This window comes from Chelonia mydas, chromosome 10, assembly GCF_015237465.2.
Source record: "Chelonia mydas isolate rCheMyd1 chromosome 10, rCheMyd1.pri.v2, whole genome shotgun sequence".
NCBI classification, from domain to species: Eukaryota; Metazoa; Chordata; order Testudines; family Cheloniidae; genus Chelonia; species Chelonia mydas.
In genome coordinates, this window is record NC_051250.2 from 53,158,254 (window position 1) to 53,168,836 (window position 10,583).

Here is a 10,583-nt window from a genome sequence, read left to right on the forward strand (position 1 = left end):
AGACAGAATAATTCGAAGTGTTCTCGGGAAGGTTAAAACTATTTGATTTTTTTTGTACTTGTGTCCTTAGCTTTCTTTTTCTCTCCCAGCATCCCCCTCCCAACTCCGCTCCCTACCCCACTGGGCTGCCACCCACAAAGCTGGCCAAAAAAAAAGGGGGGGGGGAGGGGGGAATCCCAGAGTGATCACTAACTCCCAGCCAACCAAGAAAGGCTCATACTTCTGCTTCCTTAAAGCAGAATATTCATCTCTTTCCAGCAGAACCCCAGAGATCGTTCACATGAAAACCACGGCAGCAAATTTTACTGTTAAATAGGTCGCGTGCAAAACTTGCTTGACTAATGTTTTTTCCCCCAGAGAAGTAGCAAGCTTTTGAAACTTACCACCTCTGTTTCTTTCATGTAACGAAAAGAAAGTTCCGGAACTGTCCTTGGTCAGAAGAGCAATGTTAGGGCTAGTTCTCTGAACAATAAAAGACCTGGCATACAGCAAAGAGAGAAAGAAAAAGAAAGAAAGAAAGAAAGAAAGAAAGAAGGGACGGTGGTGTTATTCAGAGGGATAGAGAGCTATAGAGTCTAGTTAAATTTCCTACCACTGAAGACCTTTGATAAGCAACAGTTATAATTTGACTGCATTCAATGCGATGAATCTGTAGAAGGAAGGATCAGCTTGCTGTGCAATAGGCTTATCTGTATGTATTCCTCATAAGAAAATGTGAATAGATGTGTGCCCTGTCTTCTGTCTCCCGCAAACACACATCCACACGCAGAAAGGAAGCATTTGATCTCCAGTCCGACAATGAAAATTAGGTTGATTTTCAGAGGCTAGCAAATTTTCCGGTGTTCTCACATTTGTTGAGTCTCTGCGCACTTTAGATCCATTCCCTCTAACGTCACCTACGTTAGCAAAGCCCCAGTCTCTTCGTCAAACCTCAGTGTTGCAGGAAAAAAAAAACATATTAACCTTCTTTAATATTTCATTCGTGGCAGTTCTTTGGATCCGACTCTCTAAAAAGGATTTCCCCGCAGCGATTTCTTTCTTAATGTTTTCCTCTGTCTGTATTACTAGGGATAGTGGAGTCGCACCGCATTTAATCAGCTAAAGAGGATAGAGTATTTTCTTTGGAGAGTAAAGATTTTACACGGGTCTAAAAGATGGTTTGAGTGCCAGAGTTTGTGCTCTGAGTTAGTCGGTGAGAGTCTGCTTCATTTTAACACACGTACGTTTTCTGCCTCAGCAAAGCAGATTAAACAAATCATATAGAAAGGAGAAAGAGAGAACCAGCTACGTCCTTCCATAGAAAGACCAAATCCGCCAATCTTCCAGTAGGCTTGAGGGATCACGTACACATCTGTAACTTTTCCTTGCCTCCTTTGGTCCTTCAGACCTGTTGATGACACCTTGTCAGCAAGTACAGAGCTCTGCTGAGCTGGCTGTGTAAACTGCTTGTGTATTTCGCGTTATCATCCAGCTATCTGGAGGCAATGTAGATTTTCTAAAGATCTAATGAATAAACAACCAGCAAGTGCTGGCGGTGTAATTTACATTGTTAATGCCTACATGTGTATAATAAATATGCATTTGTATGTCTTCAAATAAACTCTTTTTAGTTTCTAACCTGTGGTGTTTTTTAAAAGCTGTCTTTTGCGAGAAACCAATTTTCTTTTTAGTTTCCTGGCTGGGTGGGAAAGGAACAGACCGACGAACGGGCTTTAAATACAATTTTCAGTCGTGGTGGAGACACTTGGACGTATTGTGGGTATAAAACAACAGACACGTAGGAACGTTCTAAGGCAACAACAAATAGAGACAAACCTTAGTGGTGTGAGGCTCAGAACTGCTGGGAGACAGGAGCAGACCCTAATTTCTCCGTGAGAATTTGCCAGCGTTTAAATACCCCAACAATTGAAATGTACAATATTAGCTCTTAGTATGAGTTTGGAGAACCATTCAGGCGGAGACTGAGCTTCAAAGACACCAGCTTCCCCTCAAGGAAAAGTTTACAGATGTGGATGCTCCCTCTGCATTCCAGACAAACGATTTCCCCCACATACCTCTGTAGAGGGCATCCCTGACCAGATTTCTTCCACCTAGATGTGTCAAGCCGGCTTCTAGTGCTTTGAACTGGGGAGCTTGGTTATTCTGTGCATCGGCTCACAGTCTCTAACACCATGCTGCAGTTAGAGGCTACTTATTGAAATCCTTAATTGAAGACAATATGTTCTTTTGCTTCTGGATTCTACAGCTGAAAATCTGCGTACTTTCCACCCATCCCCCGTATTCACCTTGGGAGGAATCAAGATCCCCCCACTCACTTCTCTCAACAAACTAGGTGCCACTTTCTTATACCGCTTGATGGCAAATGTCTCGTTTTCAGCGTGCTAGATTTGGCATACATTATTTTAATTAAGTCTATGGCGATTTACTTTCCTCTGAGATCCATTCCACGGTGCAATTAGGAACGTAGTGGTGCTAGCACATATGAATATTCAGGAGAGTGTCAATTAATTAGCAGACAGAGGAATCTCATTATGATGCTCAAACCCCTTTTAGTGCTAAGCAGAATTAAAGGGGCATTTGCCAATGTGCTGGATTAGTGAATATTTTATTGTGCACTCATTTAACTTCATTATCATAGCACTTACACTACTCTCTGATTTTATTAATTAAATTGCTCATTAATTTGTCCAGAAAAAGGGATAAAAGTTTTATGACACCGCAGCACTTGGGTAGACATCTTGAAAAACAAACTTCTGTACTGCCCTGCTACCTTGCAGGAAAGTAATTTACCACGGTTAGGGAGGAATTTATCAACACAGTACTTGAGTCTACTTACCTAGCGCTGCGTTTCATAAATACTCCTTTGCACATGAGAAGAGGAGTTTACTTCCTGGGAAGTGTATTGCATTTGCACGCTAGTTTGCAGCTATGCAGTAGATACACGTCTGTTTTCTGTAACCGAAGAGAGTAGAGTACAATACAGCAGTTAGTTTTGCTACACCAATAAAAAGGCAATACTGTGAATTTGAAGTACTGGCTACAGTTTCTTCTTTTTTCTTGAAGTCTTTTTATATCACCGTAGGCAGCTAGTCCCCCTTTCCTTCCCCCCCCCCCCCCGTCCGATTAACCCGGTAATCTCTGTACAAAGCGGACCAAGAGAAATTCTATATTGTTTCACAAAGTTTCTGGACAAAATGTTCATTTTGATGTAGCTGTTCTGGACAAAATAAAACCAGATGTTTCTGGAGGACGTGGACAAGACAAGGGGACCCTTGATCTGGCGGTTTAACTAGTGGAATACAGCTTGATAAAACGGTGTATCATACAAAATAAAAAACTATTGCTGATCAAAAGATACAGACACCAATCTCAGGTTTGCAAGATTGCACTCATTCTTCAATTAGGCAACACTTTAACGCTCGTAATTTTTCCAAGATCATTGTATTAAGAGCAGCTATTTTTTAAATGTCCGGGGGATATTGTGTTTTGCCAAAAACAAACAAAAATCCCTTAGAAATGTTTAATATTAAATATTCATCGGATATAAATTCAATAGCCGGATCATCCGACAGACATAGATGCACAGAAAGCTATAGATAATCAGCCCCTATGCATCTTCACGCAAGAGGGAACGACCCAGTGTCATTAGACACTCCAGAGAGGAAAGGGAAACCAGTGGAGATGTGTTTAAAAAGTCACCTTCATTTCAACATCCAGCAAGGTATTTACCCAAAAAGGTTAGAAAGACAAATATTAAAACTGCCTTCACAAAGGGAGCTGCTAAATAGATCCTAAATTAATATGCATGTAAAATTAATTAGCTGTATTTCGTGACATCAAAATAAGTACCTGGGAAACAAGAACACCTTCTGGGCATTTGGAACCATATGCTGGAATTATGGTTAATTGACTAATTACATAAATTAGGCATTAATTTTACAACACATCAAGTATAAAAGATATCTCAATTAATTGTGCATAAATTACAAGGTTAAAGGGGGAGGCGTTGACAACAGAAAATGTCTCACCTCTGGCCCCTTGAAAGGTTGAGCAGGACTAATCTGATGCCCTTTTGGTGATCATTTGTATCTCAAGGGGGAAGTACCCAGGAGTAGCGAAGTAAAACTGGCTAGAGTTGCTGTGGGTGCCCAGATTTTGCCATTGACTCCAGGCAGTCATTAATGCGAGAAGACAAAAAGAGCTAGTTCATTAAAATCAATTACACATCTTAAGATGGATTAGCTTTTGCCAGAAAAAAACAGCTCTGTAAACCTGCCCCTGATTTTTTTATTTTTTTTTTTTAATGCCAGGAATATCTGTACCTGCTCATACAAACTACTCGCGTATCTGCCTCCCAAATGGTCAGTGTTTTGTTCTGTTCTGATTTTGCAGTATTTCATGTATATGCTTTTGAGAAAGAGGAGCTTTGGAGATTGGTCAACCACGTGTATTTCCACACAGTGCCTCTGCCTCCAAGTCACAGATAAAACAATTGAAGTAATTGCTCGTAATTGGAAACTCTTCGAAATAAAATCGTAGTCTGCTTTGGGAAAGTGATTCATGTGAGGCTTTTATTTACTTATTTTCAATTTAAAGATATTGAAAATACAAAGAGAAAAAACCTTCAGTACAGCCCATATAGCTGCATGTTTCACAATAAAAGATTTCAAAATACCATCTATTGTGCTAATACAATGCTGTGCTATTGGAATGAGGAGACCTTCATTTTCTTTTTTCCCAAAGAAAAGACTTTTAAATCTTCCCCAAAAAATAAATAAACCAAATTCACTAACCAACACACAGACCATGTTCCTGCTTTTCTTGGAGTTGGCAAGATTTTGGCCTTTGGTTTCAGTGGCAGCAGGGTCAGGTTTTAAGATTAAAAACTCTAACCATATTATTATGAATTGTTGTTGTTATTTATTATATTATTTAGCTTGTAATAGCACAGGGTAGTAACATGTACTAGGCACACTGCAAATTCAGAGACAGACCCAGTCCTTGACCTGAAGAGTTTACAATGTAAGACAATTTATGAAAATACAAATATTTTATTTTCTGGTAAGCACAGGACAACATTTCCAATGGTAACAGAATGACAGAGGTCAGTAATCTCTATGGAATGTCACCAGCTGATTGCTGTTTTGCTGGCTTTTGGATATTTTGGAACATACAAACATTTTACCTGGGGTGGGGGCATGTGTTAAAAATACAGGTAGAGTTTTGAGCTGGCTGGAATAATATTTTTATGTTGAAAGGATAGGTTGGGTGAATTCAAACAGGCAAGGAAGCTCAGAGGACTGAAACAAACCCAGCCCATGAAAATAAGAAATGGAAAGCTTGTCCTAGTGCATTTGGAAGGGAATGGAATTGGATTGATATAGTCTGTGTGTGGGGTGGAGAGAGATGAACTGAACATCACAGTAGAAAGGAAGTAGTTAATACTACTCTTCCCCCTTTACTCAGGCAAACCTAGTGAAATCAATGGCAGGACTGACTGAGTAAAGTGTGGGTAAGATATAGTTACTGGGCCCCCTTGTTCGAACCTTTACAGGACACTTAAGCAAAGATGTCAGAATATTCCACCTTCCTGAATCATTTCTAATGATTGAATACTGCCGAAAGGAGGTCTTTTTCCTATCTCCCTCTCCCCGCCCCCCCCAATTAGGCCAGACTGCTTCACAGCACCACCAAAACAAACAAAGCCTTCCTCTAAAGTTCACAAGATCCTTTCCCCTGTCTGTGGATAAATGCTTGAGACAGGGAGCCCTGGCTGCATTAGTTACAATATATCTTGACTGCTGATGGGATAGAAAACGGATGAAAACCTGCCACATGGTGATCTTTTTATTGAGACAAAATGTTCATTTTGATGTAGCTGTTTTGTGCAGTTGCCAGATGCTGAAAATACTTGAGGGAGATGTTGACAAGTGGATAATTGTCAGCAGAACTAAAACAGACACTTTGTTTACAGTTGAGCATGATTAATTGAGAGTAAATAAAACAGCAGCCCTGTTCATAAACTCGCTCTGCATCTCAAGTTCAAAAGAGGCAACACTCTCTAGAAAGGAACGAACTGAACTCATCATTTTCAAGGAAAGGATCATACAACGGGGTCACTAACTTAGCAAGATAATTAAAACGCTCAGTGCAGGGCACAAGCCTCTAGCTTTAAATGGCATGTGGCTTGCTGCTTGCTTCTCTTTTTCTGTCTTAACTGCTGTGTTTCTGGATTCTGGTTTACAGGGTTAGAGCACAAGGAGGAGAATTAGAAACGAATTTAGGATTAAAGGATTTGCAGTGAATGCTGGAAAGTGCCGCGCAATTTAGAGAAAATGAAAAACCACCAGTGACCGGAAATAATAATAAGAGGTAACTCGGCAATAACCTCTCCCTCCAATGCAATTTTATGATGCTACAGAGGATCACATCCAGTATAGTACTAATAAAGTATAGCACCTGATCAGTAAATATTGTATATTCTCCGCAGTTTTTAATGTAAACCAACATATATGTTTCAAGTAGTTCATACATACCCTGTGTACCAATATATATTTATGCGGAAATGCACAGAAGGTGGCATATTTAAGACCTGAGTGAATTTTAAGCTGTTTGTGCATCTTAGGCCACGGGTTCTGGGGAGATGAAAGGCAGGGAAAAGCAAGCTCTTAAAATCTCACAATATCTTCATTGTATCTTCACAATATTATAAACTCTTGCCTTTCTTGTGATTTGATCAGCCGTGAATAGTTTAAATATCAACATTGTTCATTATCGTTATGCTTCAGAGTTAACACAACATACTCATACCTGTAGTTTCAAGATATCTGCAGACATAAGAATGGCCAAACTAGGTCAGAGCAATGGTTCATCTAGCCTAATATCTTGTCTTCTGACAGTGGCCAGTGCCAGGTACTTCGGAGGGAATAACTAGAACGGGCAATCATCAAGTGATCCATCCCCTGTAGTCCATATCCAGCTTCTGGCAGTCATAGGCTAGGGATACCCAGAGCACAGGAATGGCTCCTACACAGATCTACATGTTGGTGCCTATCAACATTGAAATCTGTCTGACAAGTTGGGAGACTTGGGCATGATCAGGGGCTGGTCACTTGGCCTGACCTCCAGACTGTGGTAATTGTGAACTGGGTTTGCCTTGTGTACCAGTTCTTGTCTCAGCCTGGCAAGTTCTTCCTTCTCCCGCTCTGCCTCCTGCTGTCTGGCCTCTTCTTGAAGCTTCTCTTTTTCAGTTTCCAACTCAGCTAGTTGCTTTTTGAACTTTTGACGCTCTTTAGCTCTCTGTTGCCTGCTCAAAGCTTTTGGGAACTGTTTTTGGCTTGCTATCCTCCTTTGGTACAAAAAGCTCCTAGTGCACAATGGCGTTGGATCAGCTTTGAAACATGCTGCCTCTTTCTGTCATTTCAGGTCATCTTTGATCTGTTGCTGCCAGTTCTGCAACATGGTAGCTCCCCGTTCATCTGTCTGCAGGTTGTCCTCTATGGTCCACCCTCTGTGATCCTTGGATTAAGCTTCTGAGCTTTGAATTTGTATTGTTGGAGCTTCTCTATTTCCTCTGCCTCCAACACAGCTGCATTCTTGCAAGTTACAGGTCTCAAGCACTGGAGTTCTGGGCTGTGTAAGCCTGATCTTCAGTGGCTTTACTGGAATTGGACTTTCATCAGTCCTTCTGCTCCTCAAATGGTAATGAGAGGGAGTGCGTTTCTTGATGTTTTCAATCTTCTGAGCAAGGGGAACATACTGTGATGTAGTTTCTTCAAACTTCCTTTTGTTGCCTCGGAGAGATTGAAAGGTTTGGGGACTGTGGGCCCCTTCACCACTTGTGCCGGAGTTGCAGGGTACTTTCTCAGTGCTGCTATGAAATCCAGCTCCTTGTATTAATTCCCAGGTTGGCTTTAATCCTCTCATCTGTGAGAAATGGAAGTCAGCTGGCTTTGTTACCTGACCAGTAGTTTTCTTCTGAGCCAGCAATAGCTGCTTTCAGGGACTCTTCATTCTTTTTGCATCACCTGCTGCAATTGCTTCATCTTTTCCAGCTCCTGATCCTCCGTGCTCTTTAGCTTGCCAGAAAGATTCTTCTTTTTCAGCATTGTTGGAATGATAGGCATGGTCAGCTTGCCTTTGGGTCTGGCTGGGGAGAGTTCAGTGCTCTGGGAGTGATCTCTGTTCATCAATACTTCAGTAAATTTCTCTCTATTGCTAGAGCACCCAGCTCCAAGATGTATGTTTTCTGTTTTTTGGTGGGTGGATCATCTTCCTTTTTGGTGGAGGTGACAGTGCATCTCTCTGCTTTGTCTCTGGCCTGACGTTTGCATTGCTGGGCTTTCTTCTGTTGTGCTGACAGTCTTCTGGATACCCTACTTTGAGAAGCTCCTGAAGGAGCAGGAGCTGAAGCATCATTTGAGGGGACTCTCCAGGCTGCCAGAGAACCAACAAATATTCCAGGGTCTCAACATTGCCTCCATCATTTCTCTCTCTCAGTCTCATGGTTTTCACCTTGTGGAAGATTAGCCTTTGAAAAGGTAGACTTGTGCTGCAAGATAGTTGCCACATTCTCTGCAGGAGGGACATTCTCTGACCTGGCTTTCAGATCAAACCATGAATCTACACTCTGCGTGTTATTGTCATTCAGAATCCTGAAGTTGATGTAGGTTGTTTCTGCACCATAGGAATAGGAAGATGGTGGATGAGACATTTTCACCGCAGTCTTGTCCCCAGAAGTCTGTCACATGTACCTCCACAAATCCATTTTAGATTAATCACACCGCTGCCTTTGACCCCAACCTTATATAGTGGCATTATGATATGTTCTGTCTTATTGTCTATCCCTTTCCGAATGGTTCCTAACATTGTTAACATTTTTTGACTGCCGCTGCACACTGAGTGAATGTTTTCAGAGAGCTATCCACAATGATTCCAAGATCTCTTTTTTGAGTGGTAACAGCTAATTTAGACCCCATCATTTTGTATATATAGTGAGATTAGGTTTTCCACTGTGCATTACTTTGCATTTATCAACATTGAATTTCACCTGCCATTTTCTTGCCTAGTCACCCAGTTTTGCCCTTTGTAACTCTTCATAGTGTCCTTTGGCCTTAACTATCTTGAGTAGTTTTGTATCATCTGCAAATTTTGCCACCTCGTTGTTTATCCCTTTCCCAGATCATATATGACTATGTTGAACAGCAGTGGTCCAGTACAGATCCCAGGTACACCACTTTTTATCTCTCTACATTCTGAAAACTGACCATTTATTTCTATCCTTTGTTTCCTATCTTTTAACCAGTCCATGAGAGGACCTTCCCTCTTATCCCATGACTACTTACTTTGCTTAAGAGCCTTTGGTGAGGCACCTTGTCAAAGGCTTTCTGAAAGACTTGGGTGGAAATCACAATGTTACTTTATTTTTTGCAGGTTATCTTAGTAACCATAATGGCTAGAAATGTAACTCTTTATTTTAAAGTGAAGCTTACTTTTGGAGTAGATGATGGCCACCTGCCAGGTGGAAAAAAAAGCTGGTTTACAAAGCCACTGAGTTGGCCAAATTCAATTGCTGCCTAGGGCAAAATCCTACTTGCCTTTCTCACAAGGGGAGTGCTACTGATGGTAGAGTAGCTACTCCTCTGAGTAAAATAAGCAAAAACTGGCTCCTTCAGTGGTGTTACAATGACCAAGACTGAAGGTCAAGTGACTTTAAACAACCTAGAAGTTCAGTTTCCTAGGGCTGCACTGGCAGAGGGTGTTGTATGTTCATCCTATGGAAAGATAAAACAAATGGAAAAAATGGACATGTAATGGGGTTCACTCACCACTCTGGTGCCTCCTGCCGGCTGTCATAGGAATTAGCTCGGCATGTTAGTGTGCCCTCTTTGGGTGGTGCCTCACTACTGTAACTCCTGCTCCAGGAACCACATCTCTCCAAGGACCGCTGCATCCTCTTCAGCAACACAGCCCTCAGGCCGTGCCACACACTGTGCTCCCCCTTTCCGGGGGACCTGCAGTCCGCTGTTCAGCCACTTCCCTTAGTGGCTACTGCAGCAAATTGTCTAGCCACTTCATCGTGGCCCCAGCATCGTTTTTGCCCTTGCCTCAGGGTCTCAGCCTGCAAACTCCCACAGCCAGCCAGGAGCTGTCTCTTGCTCCCCTGGTCCCTGCTAGCAGCACTGCTCTGTCCAGGGTGCTGGCAGTTTTCTCAGCCCTCCAGAGACACAATCCTTCCTTCCTGGGCTGCCAGCAGAGAACTGCCTTCCTCTGCCCTGCAGCTCCCTTTTTATATGGGCCTACTTGGCCCTGCTTGGCTGCTCCCTTCAGCCTTTCTCTAATTGGCTGCCTCTGGTACAGCCTCCCTAAGGCTGCCTTTAACCCCTTTTCTGCCAGTGAGGGGAAGCTGCCCCATCACAGGGCATTTACTGAGCATTTTTAAGTATGCCATTGACTGAGCATTAGAAAGACAAAGTGGGTGAGGTAATATCTTTTATTGGACCAACTTGTATTGGTGAGAGAGACAAGCTTTCGACCTAAAGAAGAGCTCTGTGTAAGCTCAAAAGCAGAAACAGCCACTATAA

The 10,583-nt window shown here is 42.1% G+C and overlaps 1 pseudogene; it reads right to left on the minus strand.

Moving 5' to 3' along the window:
• Positions 1–7,496: 7,496 nt before the first annotated feature.
• Positions 7,497–8,713, minus strand: LOC102946898 (annotated as a pseudogene).
• Positions 8,714–10,583: the final 1,870 nt, after the last annotated feature.